Consider the following 15,590-nt stretch of genomic DNA (forward strand, 5'->3'; position numbering starts at 1 on the left):
CTCCACAGACACGTGTACCCTTAACGTAGTTCTCGGGAATATTCAGCGTGACACAGAGAGTGACAAGGCCGGCCCTTTGAAATACAGGTACAACAGAAACAGGAAGTAAGAGTGAGAGAAAGTTGTGGCGAAAGAGTACAGCAGGGATCACCACCATCCCCTGCCGGAGCCTCGTGGAACTTTGGGTGTTTTCGCTCAATAAACACTCACAACGCCCGGTCTGGGAATCGAAACCACGATCCTATGACCGCGAATCCGCTGCCCTAACCACTGGGCCATTGCGCCTCCACACACATGCATATGATAGCACAGACTGATTTTGGGGATCAACTGATGTGGGAAAGCTTCATAAGATGTAACAGCTTCGGTCGGGGGATCGGTCCGGGACCCAAAGAGCCGCAAAAAAAAAAGGGGTCCAGGAGTAGCTGGCGGGATCCTACTTGAAAAGGTGAAAAAGAAAAAAAAAAAACCCCATCCATCCATAGATAGATAGATAGATAGATAAATAAATGACGTGTTATAGAAAAAATAATTTGGCATGGGTCTGCATGTACGGGGAGCCATTGGATACTTTCTGGACAACTGTTGAGTAAAATATTTTTGCATACTGTTGGGAAGAGTATGAAAAAAAAAAAAAATTCGAAACTGTGTCGAATGAACATAAGCATGCAAACAACAGTGCAGTGATTGATAAACTTGGGTATTTACTATCTCAGCCATTACTTTCAATGTTATCAGTTGTTAGAGAGAGAGAGAGAGGAAAGGAGAGTGGAATGCAATATATCTACAAATAAAATAGATGAAACTTCTCTGTATTTTAAATGGAGATGTGAATAATGTGTTGATAGATATCGCTGTTAATATGACTCAGTCCATCTCTATTTTTCTCTTAAATCCTATCTATCTAAGCAAGGCAACCCTCACACTCACTATAAACAAATGCTTCATTGAAATAATACAAGGCTAATACTATAAACGGGCTCCATGTATATATATATATATTTTTTATTTTATCAAAGAGATAAAAGGATGATTGTATTTATCTATAAACGCTTGCGACTTTAGAGAACATCATAGACAATTGAAATTTTTTTTATTCCTATACAATGTTCTCAGTACAGGAGTGAGTCTCTTGGTCAGCTGTTTTGCTGTGAAGAAATGATTTCAACCATTACAGTATAGGAAAATGTAACAGCCACGTAGAAATGCATTGTGTATGGACACGTATGTGTGTGTGTTTGAGTGCACCTGTGTGCATTACCCCCTTGTAACTGCACACGCCACCCTGCGTCCTCTTGTCATCTTACCCTCCCATAGAACCGCATTCCCATCTGGCCTCGAAAACCTTTCTCTTCTTTCAACCACCTCTTCTCGTTCTTTTTTCTGATGAAGGATGTGCATCCGCAACCTCTAAACTCTTTCCTCTATTTTTAAGCATTAAACTAATACATCTTTTGTATGTCCCCTCCGTTTTGTCTTCCTTCTGTGCTCATTAACACACACACACACACACACATGGTTCCTTCCACACACACACACGGTTCCTTCCACACACGCCTTAAGGCGGCGAGCTGGCAGAAACGTTAGCACGCCGGGCGAAATGCTTAGCGGTATTTCGTCTGCGTCACGTTGTGAGTTCAAATTCCGCCCAGGTCGACTTTGCCTTTCATCCTTTCGGGGTCGATAAATTAAGTACCAGTTACGTACTGGGGTCGATGTAATCGACTTAATACCTATGTCTGTCCTTGTTTGTCCCCTCTATGTTTAGCCCCTTGTGGGTAATAAAGAAATAGGTTCCTTCCACACACACACACACACACACAAAGGTTTATTTAGCCAGTGGTTGAATAAGCCGTTGGGCGAAACTTCAAGTATCAGAGAACAGGAATTTTACGATATATTCTGGTTTTATTCTCAGTTTCGAATCACCCTTCTGGTAGCTATTCCGTTGCCTTTCTTAAAAAATAGCCTCAGTATACACTCACACGTACTGTGTACAAATTATTCGAAATATTAAGGAAAAGGAAGCATTTCTAATGTTGTATTCATTTACTTCGGATCGAAATCTGCCATTAAAGAATATCTAACGATTATCGTTTAATACCAATGATAAAACCGTGTGTGTTTTAACGATATTGACAATTGTAGAGAGTGAAGCACTTGTGACTTGGCTTAGAGGGCAGAGGTCAATGGGAGTGATCAGCTCCAAGAAATGCTTTGGTCGGGTCAGCAGTTTTGTGTCTGCTGTATAAATCTGTAAAGGAGAGGGGAAAAATTTGGCGGCGGCAAACCCAAGGGCTGCTCCGAGTGGCACACTCATTAGTTAGGTCACTGCTTGATAAATAAAATATAGTTTACATTCAACATAACAATTGCGTGTATAGAGATAAAAAGAACATCTTGTTATAAGAAAAAATCAGAGAGACCTGCATGGGGTGGATGCAGATGTCTTTAAAATGAAACTGGATCTCTTCCTGTCAGGTATCCCAGATGAACCAACTTCACGGCAGGAGGTGCAGATGAGGGCAGCTGCATCGAACTCTCTCATGCACCAAATGGCAATTGCTAAAAAGCATTCGTGAAGTAAAATCATGTAGCAACACCAAATGGCGGTGCCCCAGCATGGCCACAGCTCGTGAGCTGAAACTAGATAAAATAAAATAAAAAAAAAATAGAGGTGACCGTTTAACGTAGAGACAAAGGGCTACCAGATAGTTTCTGTTAAAATCGCTACAGTTCTTTACACTATCTTCATTTTAACATTTCTGTGTCAACTTCTGGTTGATAGCCCTCTTGTTAGTTCTCTTGCTGATAGCTCTCTCATTCCCTGTCCCACATTCAAGAATTTGACCCAATCACATATCTGATAACATTGATACGGTTCGCGTTTTTGCTGTTGATGAAAAACATTCGCTTTCTAAAAAGCCCTTAACTCAGATACGTGCACATACGTTCATTCATCATAAAGTTTACTCTTTGTTAATTCACAAAGAGCTTTTAACTGTTTTTTTTTATATATTCGTTTATCCATTTTATGCTTATTGTACTTGCTTCAGTCATTAGACTGCGCCCATTCTGAGGCAACGCCTTAAAGTGTTCAATCGAACAAATCGGCCCCCAGTATTTTTTATGTGGTACTTTTTCTGTGGGTGTCTTTTTCGCGAACTACGATGGTAAATAAACTAACACCGGTTGTCAAGCAGCAAGCAGCGCATCCCCTCCCTTACATGTATGGTTGGATTATATAGTTTCTGTCTCCAAAATCCACTCTTAGAATATTGGGTCGGGTCAGGTTTGTAGTAAAAGACATTCTCTCAAGGTGCCGCAACTGTGGGACTGAACCCGAAACCACTTAGTTGAGAAGCGAACTTTTTAACCACATAGTCATGTCCAAATTACATGCATCGAAGTATGGTGGCCTGGAGGTCTGAACATGTTATATTTTCAAAAAAATTACGCTGATTTTATGCTCCTTCATCATTATCATCCCGAAAAATTCCTTAGTTATCATCACGGCATGTTTCCATATTTATGGAAGCCCTCAAGTATAACTGACACTTAATTCTTATGGGAACATTTAGACTTGTTTTATGCATATGCCAGCTTCCAAATGAGTTGTGTTAATTTTGTAGTATTTCCAAACATCAGCCAAGATGGAAATTTATAGTTTTATAACGAAACTAATGAAAGTAGCCACTGTGTAACCAAAGCTCTCTTGTAAATTCTTTGATGATCTAGAATCGATGAGCAGCTAAATGGGCAATCCATTTGGTGGCACCTCGCCTGAGACTCTACCTTGTTTTATATGTTACAAACTACTTGTTTTAAAGATGATTTAAATTTAAATCTTTCATCAAAATTTCCTGTTCATTTATGCTCCAAATGCCAGTTAAATAACGACAAAATTATTTTTCTTAATTCTTCGTTATTTCAAAATGAAAGGGATCACATTTCAAAGAAATCTTTATATATAAAAGTGAGATTGTGTGCTGTCTGTCTCCTACGATTTAGATTCCTAACTACTCCCACATTTTGCGGTGCAGTTTAACCAAAACCGGGTATCTTATAGTCATGATTCATATCGAGCCCTTCTGGGTATTAGCGCGCGTCTACGATGAGTCTACGATAAAAAAAAAATTACCATCAATTTTCCCCATTTTTAATGCATTTTTGGCATATATAAGGGAAGTAACTCTCTAAAAATTTATTATTAAATCTCAGAACGTAAAAAGTTACAGTAAACCCCCCCCCACACTTTGTGGTTAGCCATATTGAGGTGGCTATTATACTTTACATCTCTAAAAATGCTTATATCGTTATTTCCCTTACAAACCCGAGCAACGCCGGGCGATACTGCTAGTTTAGTAATAAAAAGATTAAGGTTCATAATTTGCGCATCACTCCCTCAAATAGGTTTTTAATTATTTTTTATTTATAATTATTAAGGCAGTGGAGATGGCCAAACCATTAGCACGCTCGGTGACATTTCGTTCGTCTTTTCGATCTGAGTTCAAATTCACCGGGATTGACTTTGCCTTTTATCCTTTCGGGGTCGATAAAATAAGTACCATAAAATAAGCACTGGGATCAATGAAATCGCCTTATCCACTCCCCACAAAGGCCTGGTGCTTATAATAGAAACGGTTATTATTATTATTATTATTATTATTATTATTATTATTATTATTATTATTCTTGAGTGAGAGAGCTGTGCATGCCATCAAAGTGACACTAGGGTAAAATATACAAAGCCCAGTATACCCATCATGACTACCTGTCTGATAAAGGTACACCAGGCACATGCATCACAACCATATGTGCGCGACATGGTGATCTTATATCAAGATAAACAGCGTATGACCTTGAAGGTGGGGCCCAGTTAGATTTTTTTTTCTGGTCGAGTAACCCATCCTGCTCAAAAGGTCCTTGAATAAGGGTTGTTTAAGGATGGTGAATGAAACACCTATGTTTCCAGAGGTGAATTATTCAAACCCCAAAGAATCCCTCTCAACACATGGCTATGATGCTCCCCCACTACTTCTGCTCATGATCAGAGATGCACATATCGTCAGCCACTAAGGGACATGCTCAACTGGTTAAGGTCAAACGACTGACAAGCAAATCTGTGGTATTGAGCAGAATATTTGCTGTAGCCTAACTTTTATACCAAGACAAAACAATGTACATGATAACACTTCCAATCAGATAAGATCAGAAGCCTATTATTATTATTATTAAAAAAATTTTTTTTATCATCATCATCATCATCATCATCATCATTATTATTACTATTATTATTATTAGAAGTGGTGATGAAACTGCTTGAGAAATGACAGAAAAATCGAAATTTCAGCCAATCAGCTAATGTGTCGTGCTACCACCGGTATTGACGTTGTACTGAATCTAATCTGGAATCTCTCAAATTTATCAAATATATCGGAACTGCTTCAATTTTATACGTAGAAACCTGTCACACACACACACATACAAAAAAATCTTGCATTGTTTTCTGTATATTCTGTCAAACAGTTTTCCCTTCTAAAAAATAAATTTATTCTTTTTTTTGTTAAAATGCAAATACAAAATATATAACTGCGAACAAAAGAAAACGGTTACTTTAAGGGAAGCACTATTGAAGCAGGTTTATGTCTTTCAGCTCCTAATGTGATTTATCAATTTTATTTAAGCAAAAATATTGAATTATTGACTAGTAAAGTGCTTGCCTTCAGGCTGTTTTGTCGTGGTTTGTTTTCAGTTTATAGAGAAGCTTGTTGAAACCCCCCCCCCCAAAAAAAAAACCATAAAAAAGCTGCTTTGGTGTTACGATAAATTGCCTTGAGAAATTAGTAAATAACGAAATTGCCTTGAGAAATTAGTAAATAACGAAATTGCCTTGAGAAATTAGTAAATAACGAAATTGCCTTGAGAGATTGCCAAGTAGATATTCCCTGTCGACTATAAAACGCTTCGGCCTAAGTTTACCGAACTTCCGAAATGAATTTATCTGCAATTGACGAGACTCTTATCTATGTAAAGACTTTACCATTTTCCCTAGTTTAAGGGGGAAATGATAAAAGGGAGCGAGTATCTGCCCCTTCAATCTCGGTTTCGTGAGAAAGTTGAAATAATTGAGTATCGTATTTTTCCTATCTTTAGACTGCACACAAGTGTACGTGGCCTGATGGGAACGACAGGATGTCTATTCACGACTAAATAGGCGTGGCTGTATGGTTAAGGAGCTCGCTGTCCAACCATGAGATCCTTGGTTCAGACAAGCTGTGCGGCACCTTGAGCATGTGTCTTCTACTAAAGCCGTGTGAGCGGATTTTGTGTGTGTATGTGTATGTGTGTGTGTGTATTTGTGTATCTGACTTTAGGGACGGATGAAAGCCAAAGGTGACCTCGACAGAATTTGAACTCGGGACGTAAGGATGAGCGAAATGCCGCTAGGCATTTTGTCCGGCGTTTTCATTCTTTTATTTGTTTGTCATTTGACTGCGAACATGCTGGAGCACCGCCTTTAGTCGAGAAAATCGACTCCAGGACTTATTCTTTGTAAGCCTAGTACTTATTATATCGGTGTCTTTTGCCGAACCGCTAAGTTACGAGTACGTAAACACACCAGCATCGGTTGTCAAGCGATGTTGGACACACACACACACACACACACACACACACACACACACACACACACAAGTAGATACGATAGGCGTCTTTCAGACTCCGTCTACCAAATCCACTCACACAGCTTTGGTCGGCCCGAGGTTATAGTAGAAGACACTTGCCCAAGGTGCCACGCAGTGGGACTGAACCCGGAACCATGTGGTTGGGGAGCAAGCTACTTACCACACAACCACTCCTGCTCCTAACGTCTTACATATTACCAAGTCATTTCTGTCTTGCAAGCTCCGGTAATGCCTCAAAGTACACATGTAGAGAGATAAGCGGACATATTGTAATTTTAGCAATGTTTACAAAGCCTTTTTAATGTTACACTTTCTTAATGATCAAACTGCCGAAAGAGCTAAACCCCTTCCAAAATAGAGAAAACTAATGATAGTAATTTCTGCGGTAAATTACTTAATTATATATTGATTTAGTATGGATGAAATAGTAAAAGCCTATAATCTTTTGGAGATAGACGGGATATGAACAATTGCGTTTCATTCACGTAAAATTTTTCCGTTGATATTGGCGATCGTAAATCTCATAATTTTGCTAATCCTGTTACTTTGATATCTGTGATTAATAAACATGTGATATATTCATAAACCTGTGTGTGCGTATGTATGCGTGTGTGTGTGTGTGCGTATTGTACGTGTACGTGTGTGTACATATGTATGTATATATGTGTGTATATGTACATATGTATATATTAACCTGTATGTACATTGTCATCATCATCAGTTTTCCATGCTGGCATGGGTTGGACGGCTTGACAGGAGCTGGTAAGCCTGAAGACTGCACCAGACTTCTTTGTTTTGGCATATTTTTTTTTACGACTGGATGCTCTTCCTGTCCTGACACTAACTACCTTACAGAGTTATGTGTAGACCAACCCTTTGTTTATCCGTGCATCATATATAATACACAATACCATTATTTTTTTAAACCAGAGTCTCTTGTGACTTGAGAAAGGAAAGCTTTATATTACCCAAAGCGTATGACACAAGAGTTCATTACAAGTCTGCAAATAAGTCTTAACGACGCTTAGAACAAATTTATGAAAAATATATCGGACAGGCAAAAGATTAATCTACACGTGATACGATATATATATATATATATATATATATATATATATATGTATATATGTATATATATATATATATATATATATATAAATAAGTTTCTACACTTTGTACGCGTGATGTATGTATATCAATTCACGTTAACATGTGATACATATATATTAATCTATATCAGCATGCGATCTATATATTAATCTATAATACTAAATATAACAAAATTTTTACGTTTGATATAAACATTATCGAACACGTTTTCACAAAACAAACCTATCTTATTTATATCAAAAATACGCTCAAGAAATACTTGTATTCTGTAATACACACACACACACACACACACATATATATATATATATATATATGTGTGTGTGTATATATATATGTGTATATATATATATATATGTGTGTGTATATATATATGTGTATATATATATGTGTGTATATATATATGTGTATATATATATGTGTGTATATATATATGTGTGTATATATATATGTGTGTATATATATATGTGTATATATATATATGTGTATATATATATATATACATATATATATATATATATATGTGTGTATATATATGTATATATATATATATATATATATATATGGCCTCAGTCAAATGACTGAAACAAGTAAAAGCGAGAGTATATATATATATATACACACACACTTTATTTTAGATATTCTTTGCTGCTCTTTATCACACCATTGTACTTCCTGCCTCTTTTATATATTTATTTATTTATTTATTTAATTTTTTCGGTGATTGATAGCTTCTCTCCCTCTGCAGTTGCATCTTCCGTGCTCCCATTTTAAAACTTATAATTGGCACGATCTATTCTTGCACACTTCAATCTCTCCACATCTTTCCATTTCCTTTTACATCCTTCAAACCTATGCAGAAATCGTACGAGAATCGTTAGTGACTGCAGTTTCAGCAACGAATACCATTAGTTACACGCTCTTTGCTAAGCAACATGCTGTTATTCAGCCCCAGGTCATCTCTGATCGTGCAAACCTAATTCAGATGCTTTCTAGTCGTGACCATTGCGTCTTTTTCTACGCATGTGTGTGTGTGTGTGTGTGTGTGTGCAATACAGATATATATATATATATTTTAGTGTGTGTATGTATATGCGTGTATGTACAATTGTGCATGGAGCTATATATATAATATATATATATATATATATAGATAGATATATATATAGATAGATATATTATTCACTCTTACCTTTTAAAGGTCTTAAAAGGCAATAGGTGTAGTTTGAATAAGCTATGGCTGCTATTTCTGCAAATCGAAAACCTATGTATAGGGTCCTCTGTTGGCTCACCAAAGCAACATTTTTTTGTTCATCTTGTTACAGTCTATAACTGGAGTCTGTCGACAGTTACAGTAGAAGGAGGCAGGGTTGTTCCAAAATAATTGCTACATGACTGAAATGTTTGATCAACAAGAGCATTAACACGCATTAAATGATTCGACATTAGGAGCTCGTGTCCTTGAGACTGTCCGACTTTGTCATCAACTTTCTATGTCAATCCGTATGTGCATAGCAATGTGTGTGGGTAGCAACGTAAGCGTGTGCCAGTGCGTGATTGTGTATGCGTGTATAAATATATACTCTTTTGCTCGTTTCAGTCATTTGACTGTGGCCATGCTGGAGCACCACCTTCAGTCGAGCAAATCGACCCCCAGGACTTATTCTTCGAAAGCCTAGTACTTATTCTATCGGACAATTTTTGCCGAACCGCTAAGTTACGGGGACGTAAACACCCCTGCATCGGTTGTCAAGTGATGTTGGGGGGTGGGGGGAAACAGACACACAAACATACTCACACATATATACGACGGACTTCTTTCAGTTTCTGTCTACCAAATCCACTCACAAGGCTTTGGTCAGCCCGAGGCTATAGTAGAAGACACTTGCACAAGGTACTACGCAGTGGAACTGAACCCGAAACCATGTGGTTCGTAGGGAAGCTACTTACCACACAGTCACTCATATATATATATATATATATATATATATATATAAGCTTGTGTGTATGGATGGTGTATGCCGGTGTGTCAGTATGCGGGTCAGTGTAAGGCGGTGAGCTGGGAGAATGGTTAGCACGGTGGACGAAATACTTAGTGGTATTTCGTTTGCCGCTACGTTCTGAGTTCAGATTCCGTAGAAGCGAACTTTTCCATTCATCCTTTCGGGGTCGATTAAATAAGTACCAGTTACGCACTATACGTGGTGGGTCGAGAAATTGGACGCCAGTTCAATGCCGAAACAAGTAAGTTTCCAGGATATTTAAAAAAAATATAATGTAAACATTCTTTGGAAGGATGGTAATTAGCTGTCGCCAAAAAGGAAAAACAAAAGAAAAAGCATTATAAACTACTTTTTTAAATAAAGGATGATATAACAGGTTTAAGTGAATGAAATATTAAGAATTTTAATAAATTAAGAAAAGACCCTGAAAGTGAAAGTAACTTTAAGACAAATGTTGTTGAAGAGATTTTGAAACAAGAAGTTTTGAAATGAATATTAACAGATTTCAAGGTGGTGCTACAGTATGGCCGCAGTTTAGTAAATTAAGCAAGTAAAAGAGTCTAAGAAATTCTATTGAGAATCGTACTGTGACATCATTATGAAGCAATATCAAACCGGAAGCTAGGGATTTGGGAGAAATAGATTTACTGAGATTAGAGTGGAATATAAAACATCAATAAATAGAATTCAAATATATTGAGAGAATCTAGTGAACGAAAGTATTCATTTCATAAAATGTATGATGATTAAGTTAAGAAGAGTTGGAACAGAAAGACAATAATATTGGAAACCTGGTGCAGTATATCCAACAGAGAATTTACTGAAACGAGTAAGATCAGTAGCAACTGGAAGGTTCCAGAAATTAATGACGTCTGCCATTTCTGGTTAAGTAACTTTTGCCAATCATATGAATTTCTGGCCCCGACTTCAAGCGAAAATACTTAAAGAAGAAAACAACCGACACGACACTAGTTATTGGAGGAGAAAGCAATATCAATTTCATAAAAATAACACGATCAGGGACCCCCAAAAACTATCGACCGTTAAACTGTTTACGAACATTATACACATCTTTGACATCTATTTCAAGCAAAAGGCTAGTTGCTCAATTGGAAACCAGAGAAGCAGTAGTGTATAAAGAACTGCTATTGGTAAACCGCGCAGTTATTGAAAACAACAAAGAAAGAGAAAAGATTGGAAAAGAAGATAAAAACGTTAGCGTGGTAGGAGTTGATTACAGCAAAAGGCTTCGACTTAATATCGCTCTCTTGTATATTGGGAAGCACTGTAAATTTTGGTATGGCAGACAAAACAACACAATATCAAACAGTATAACATCAATAACACAGCAATAAAAAGAGAGACGATAATAAAAAGCAGCTTTATCAGATATATTTACTGTGGATGTTTTATCGAACATGGAAGCACATGGATGTATCTACCATAGGCATACGGCTATGTATGTGCGTGTGACACACACACACACACTGTATGCACAGATAGAAAATAGCCTGATGCTGGTGAAAACTAGTTTCAATTGACTACAATGGATCTAGGAAAGTTCTTTGAAGAGAATATAAGTAAATTAAAAGTAAAATTAATTTTCTTTCCATATATGGAAACGCTCAAGTGTCGAAGAAATAGCCGTATAACATCGAAGAAAGGGCACAAATAGATAAAGATCAAGTACGAAAATAATTAAATTTAAAGGATGATTAAATGGAAGTGGAATTCAAAAACCCGGTGAAGGGAAAAATAGAGAAAAGAAAAACAAACTGCTCCATGGTTGTCAATATTTATCAAGACTTGACGAGGAGCAATTTGAACCAATATGAAGGCTAAACAAAGGCGGAAAACTTTAAACCAAAGATAAGCTGGAATTTTTGATATTAGCTGAGTATATCTTATGTGTAATGAGAAAAAAAAACGCAAAAATAAATTAATTAAAGCAGCTGCCATTAATTGTGGGTTATAAATTCAATAAATAAATACATAGATACATACATTAATGCATGCATACCTAACTGCATGCATACAAACAGCTAGCACGCATATTACGAATAGGATCTGTAAGCGGAACTGTAAAAACTTGAAGACTTTTCTAAAGTTTAGCATGTGACTTTGTCATCAACATTCCAATGCCAGAGCTTCGTATTTTGTTAGAAACCAACTATTTCCTTACTTCAAATAATTAAAACTAGAAGAGCGCCCCTCCCGCATGTCAGGTCACTGCTGTTATCTCCCTTGAAAGCCACGCTTCAAGTCAACTTCTTTCTCTTCCGGTCATTTCAGTATGCGGTGTCTGAGGCGCGTTTGTTCTTTCTCTCTTTTCTCTCCTCATCTACCCCTTCCGAAAAAAGGACTTACTCTTTTACTCTTTTATGTGTTTCAGTCATTTGACTGTGGCCATGCTGGAGCACCGCCTTTAGTCGAGCAAATCGACCCCAGCACTTATTCTTTGTAAGCCTTGTACTTATTCTATCGGTCTCATTTACCGAAGCGCTAAGTTACTGGGACGTAAACACACCAGCATCGGTTGTCAAGCGATGTTGGGGGGACAAACACACACACAAACATACACACACACACACACACATATATATATATATATATATACATATATACGACGGGCTTCTTTCAGTTTCCGTCTACCAAATCCACTCACAAGGCTTTGGTCGGCCCGAGGCTATAGTAGAAGACACTTGCCCAAGGTGCCACGCAGTGGGACTGAATCTGGAACCATGTTGTTCGTAAGCAAGCTACTTACCTCACAGCCACTCCTACGCCTTATGCACGAAACGTTAAAGACTTCTCCCAGTTTTCCTCTGCGTCAACCTAATACACATTGTTAGATTTTTTTTACCGCGTTTTCGTGATTTATAAAAGAAAAAATGTGTAATACACACACACTTATGACACCAGAGAAAATAATTAAGATAAAAGTATTTATTTCTTTTTTATTTATATATAGAGATGTAAAATGGTAGCCCGCTGCTTATTTTAGCTTTTTTTTTATCGAGATGTCTAGTGCTAGAGAGGCAATCTTGTGTCTCTGCTTTTAGAGATACACACATCTCTGTATATAAATAATAAATCAAAACATACTTCCATCTTTTGACTTATTTTCAGTATCATTATTAATATCTTTCGTTGTATACTTCCAAGAACTCTTATTCCACACACACACACACACACACATCTATATATGTGTGAATAACGATCTCTTAATTAGGTCGTTGTTTATGCTCAGGCCATCTCTGTTCGGTTTGAGTCAATTTATTATCAAAATCTTCTTCCTTCTGACTCTCCTGAGTATCACTCCGACATAGTGTACCTAGAAGTACATTATTCATTGTGTATACTGTTTATTTTTAAAGACTATGCTGTGATTTATGAGAGATTTCGCTGCCGTTTTCTACCGGTTTACTCGACCAGCTCGGAAGATATCTTTATATATAAAAGTGAGGTTGTGTGCTGTCTGTCTCCTACGATTTAGATTCCAAACTACTCCCACATTTTGCGGTGCAGTTTAACCAAAACCGAGTATCTTATAGTCGTGATTCATATCGAGCCCTTCTGGGTATTAGCGCGCGTCTACGATGAGTCTACGATTAAAAAAAAAAATTACCATCATTTTTCCCATTTTTAATGCATTTTTGGCATATATAAGGGAAGTGACTCTCTAAAAATTTATCATTAAATCTCAGAACGTAAAAAGCTACAGTAACACCCCCCCTTTGTGGTTAGCCATATTGTGATGGCTATTATACTTTACATCTCTAAAAATGCTTATATAGTTATTTCCCTTACAAACCCGAGCAACGCCGGGCGATACTGCTAGTTTAGTAATAAAAAGATTAAGGTTCATAATTTGCGCATCACAATGCCGGGCGATACTGCTAGTTTACTCATATAAAAGTATATAAACCCATTGAAATGGAAAAGAGCGAAAGGGTTTGTGGAACTGAACCGGATTTGATAAAAACAGAGAACATGAGTTTATAATTAAACACCATCAGACGGTTTCCGATTCAAATTAAATCCCGACAACAAGCACATAATTAATTCTCCTCATCATCTCAAATCAGTAACAAAGCGTATTTTAATTTATCGACCCCGAAAGGATGAAAGGCAAAGTCGACCTCGGCGGAATTTGAACTCAGAACGTAACGGCAGACGAAATATCGCTAAGCATTTTGCCTGGCGTGTTAACGTTTCTGCCAGCTCACCGCCTTCGTGCGTTCGATTCCTAGTTCGAGAAGTGCTTTGTGCCATTGTGCAGGGCGCTTCATAACACATTGTTCCAGTCTGCTGAATCGAAAAGAAGTACCCAGCTGCCATGCCCTAAAATTGCCGCTGGCTCAAAGAATGCGAGAATCTCTATGTTTGTCCCCTCTATGTTTAGCCCCTTGTGGGCAATAAAGAAATAAGAAATCGAACACACGACATTTCAGTATGCGTATTTTTGAAGAGATGGCCGTCACCTGCGAATGCGTATGGCTTGGTAATTTGAAATATATCTTCGTGACTATATAGTTGATTCTCCTTGATTCTCGCATTCTTTGAAGCCAGCGGCAATTTTAGGGCATGGCAGCCGGGTACTTCTTTTCGATTCAGCAGACTGGAACAATGTGATATGAAGCGCCCTGCACAATGGCACAAAGTACTTCGCCGAACTAGGAATCGAACGCACGAAGGCGGTGATCTGGCAGAAACGTTAACACGCCAGGCAAAATGCTTAGCGATATTTCGTCTGCCGTTACGTTCTGAGTTCAAATTCCGCCGAGGTCGACTTTGCCTTTCATCCTTTCGGGATCGATAAATTAAGTACCAGTCGCGCACTGGGGTCGATGTAATCGACTTAATCCCTTTGTCTGTCCTTGTTTGTCCCCTCTATGTTTAGCCCCTTGTGGGTAGTAAAGAAATAGGTATTTTGCTGGCCGTTACATTCTGAGTTTAAATTCCGCCGAGGTCGACTTTGCCTTTCATCTTTTCGGGGTCGATAAATTAAGTACCAGTCGCGCACTGGGGTCGATGTAATCGACTTAATCCCTTTGTCTGTCCTTGTTTGTCCCCTCTATGTTTAGCCCCTTGTGGGCAATAAAGAAATAAGAAATCGAACACACGACATTATAATCGCAAGACGAAAAATATGGCCTTCCAAGTCACGCGCCTTTACTCCTACAGCATAAATTGTTTTGGTGTAGCACTCAATATATCGCCTTGTCAAGAACTGAACCCAAAACATTATAATTGTGAGCCGAAAAATATAGCTACCAGGTCACGCGCCTTTACACTTACAGCATAAATGAAGTACCTTCATCATCATCATTGTTCGACCGTGGTCGAGACAATGGAATTTACTATGTTACGCCAGACTTCAGGGTCCATCATAGCATTACGGAGGTCCTGTTGCTGGATGCCTGTATCCCTGGAGATTACATCAGGGTAGGAGAGTGTGCGCCCTCTGGTATTGCGAGTAGATGGCTTCCAGAGGAGAAGAGTAGAAATTACTTCTTTTTCAGCACTACAACAATGTCCAGCAAACTGGACTCTCCTACCTTCCACAAGAGATGACACAGGTGGTAGTTTCCCATATATTTGCATTTTGGTTGGATGGCGCTTCCACGAGAGATTTTGAGCTCTCATAAGGAGGTACCTTGCTCAGGAATATAATGCACCGCCAAGTCTGGGAACTGAACTCGCGATATCATGATCGGGAACCAGACCTCTTAACTACTGGTTTACGCGCTTTCACTTCTGGTCTTAGTACAATGACGACTTACTATAT

Source organism: Octopus sinensis, linkage group LG22 (genome assembly GCF_006345805.1).
Source record: "Octopus sinensis linkage group LG22, ASM634580v1, whole genome shotgun sequence".
Lineage (NCBI taxonomy): Eukaryota > Metazoa > Mollusca > Cephalopoda > Octopoda > Octopodidae > Octopus > Octopus sinensis.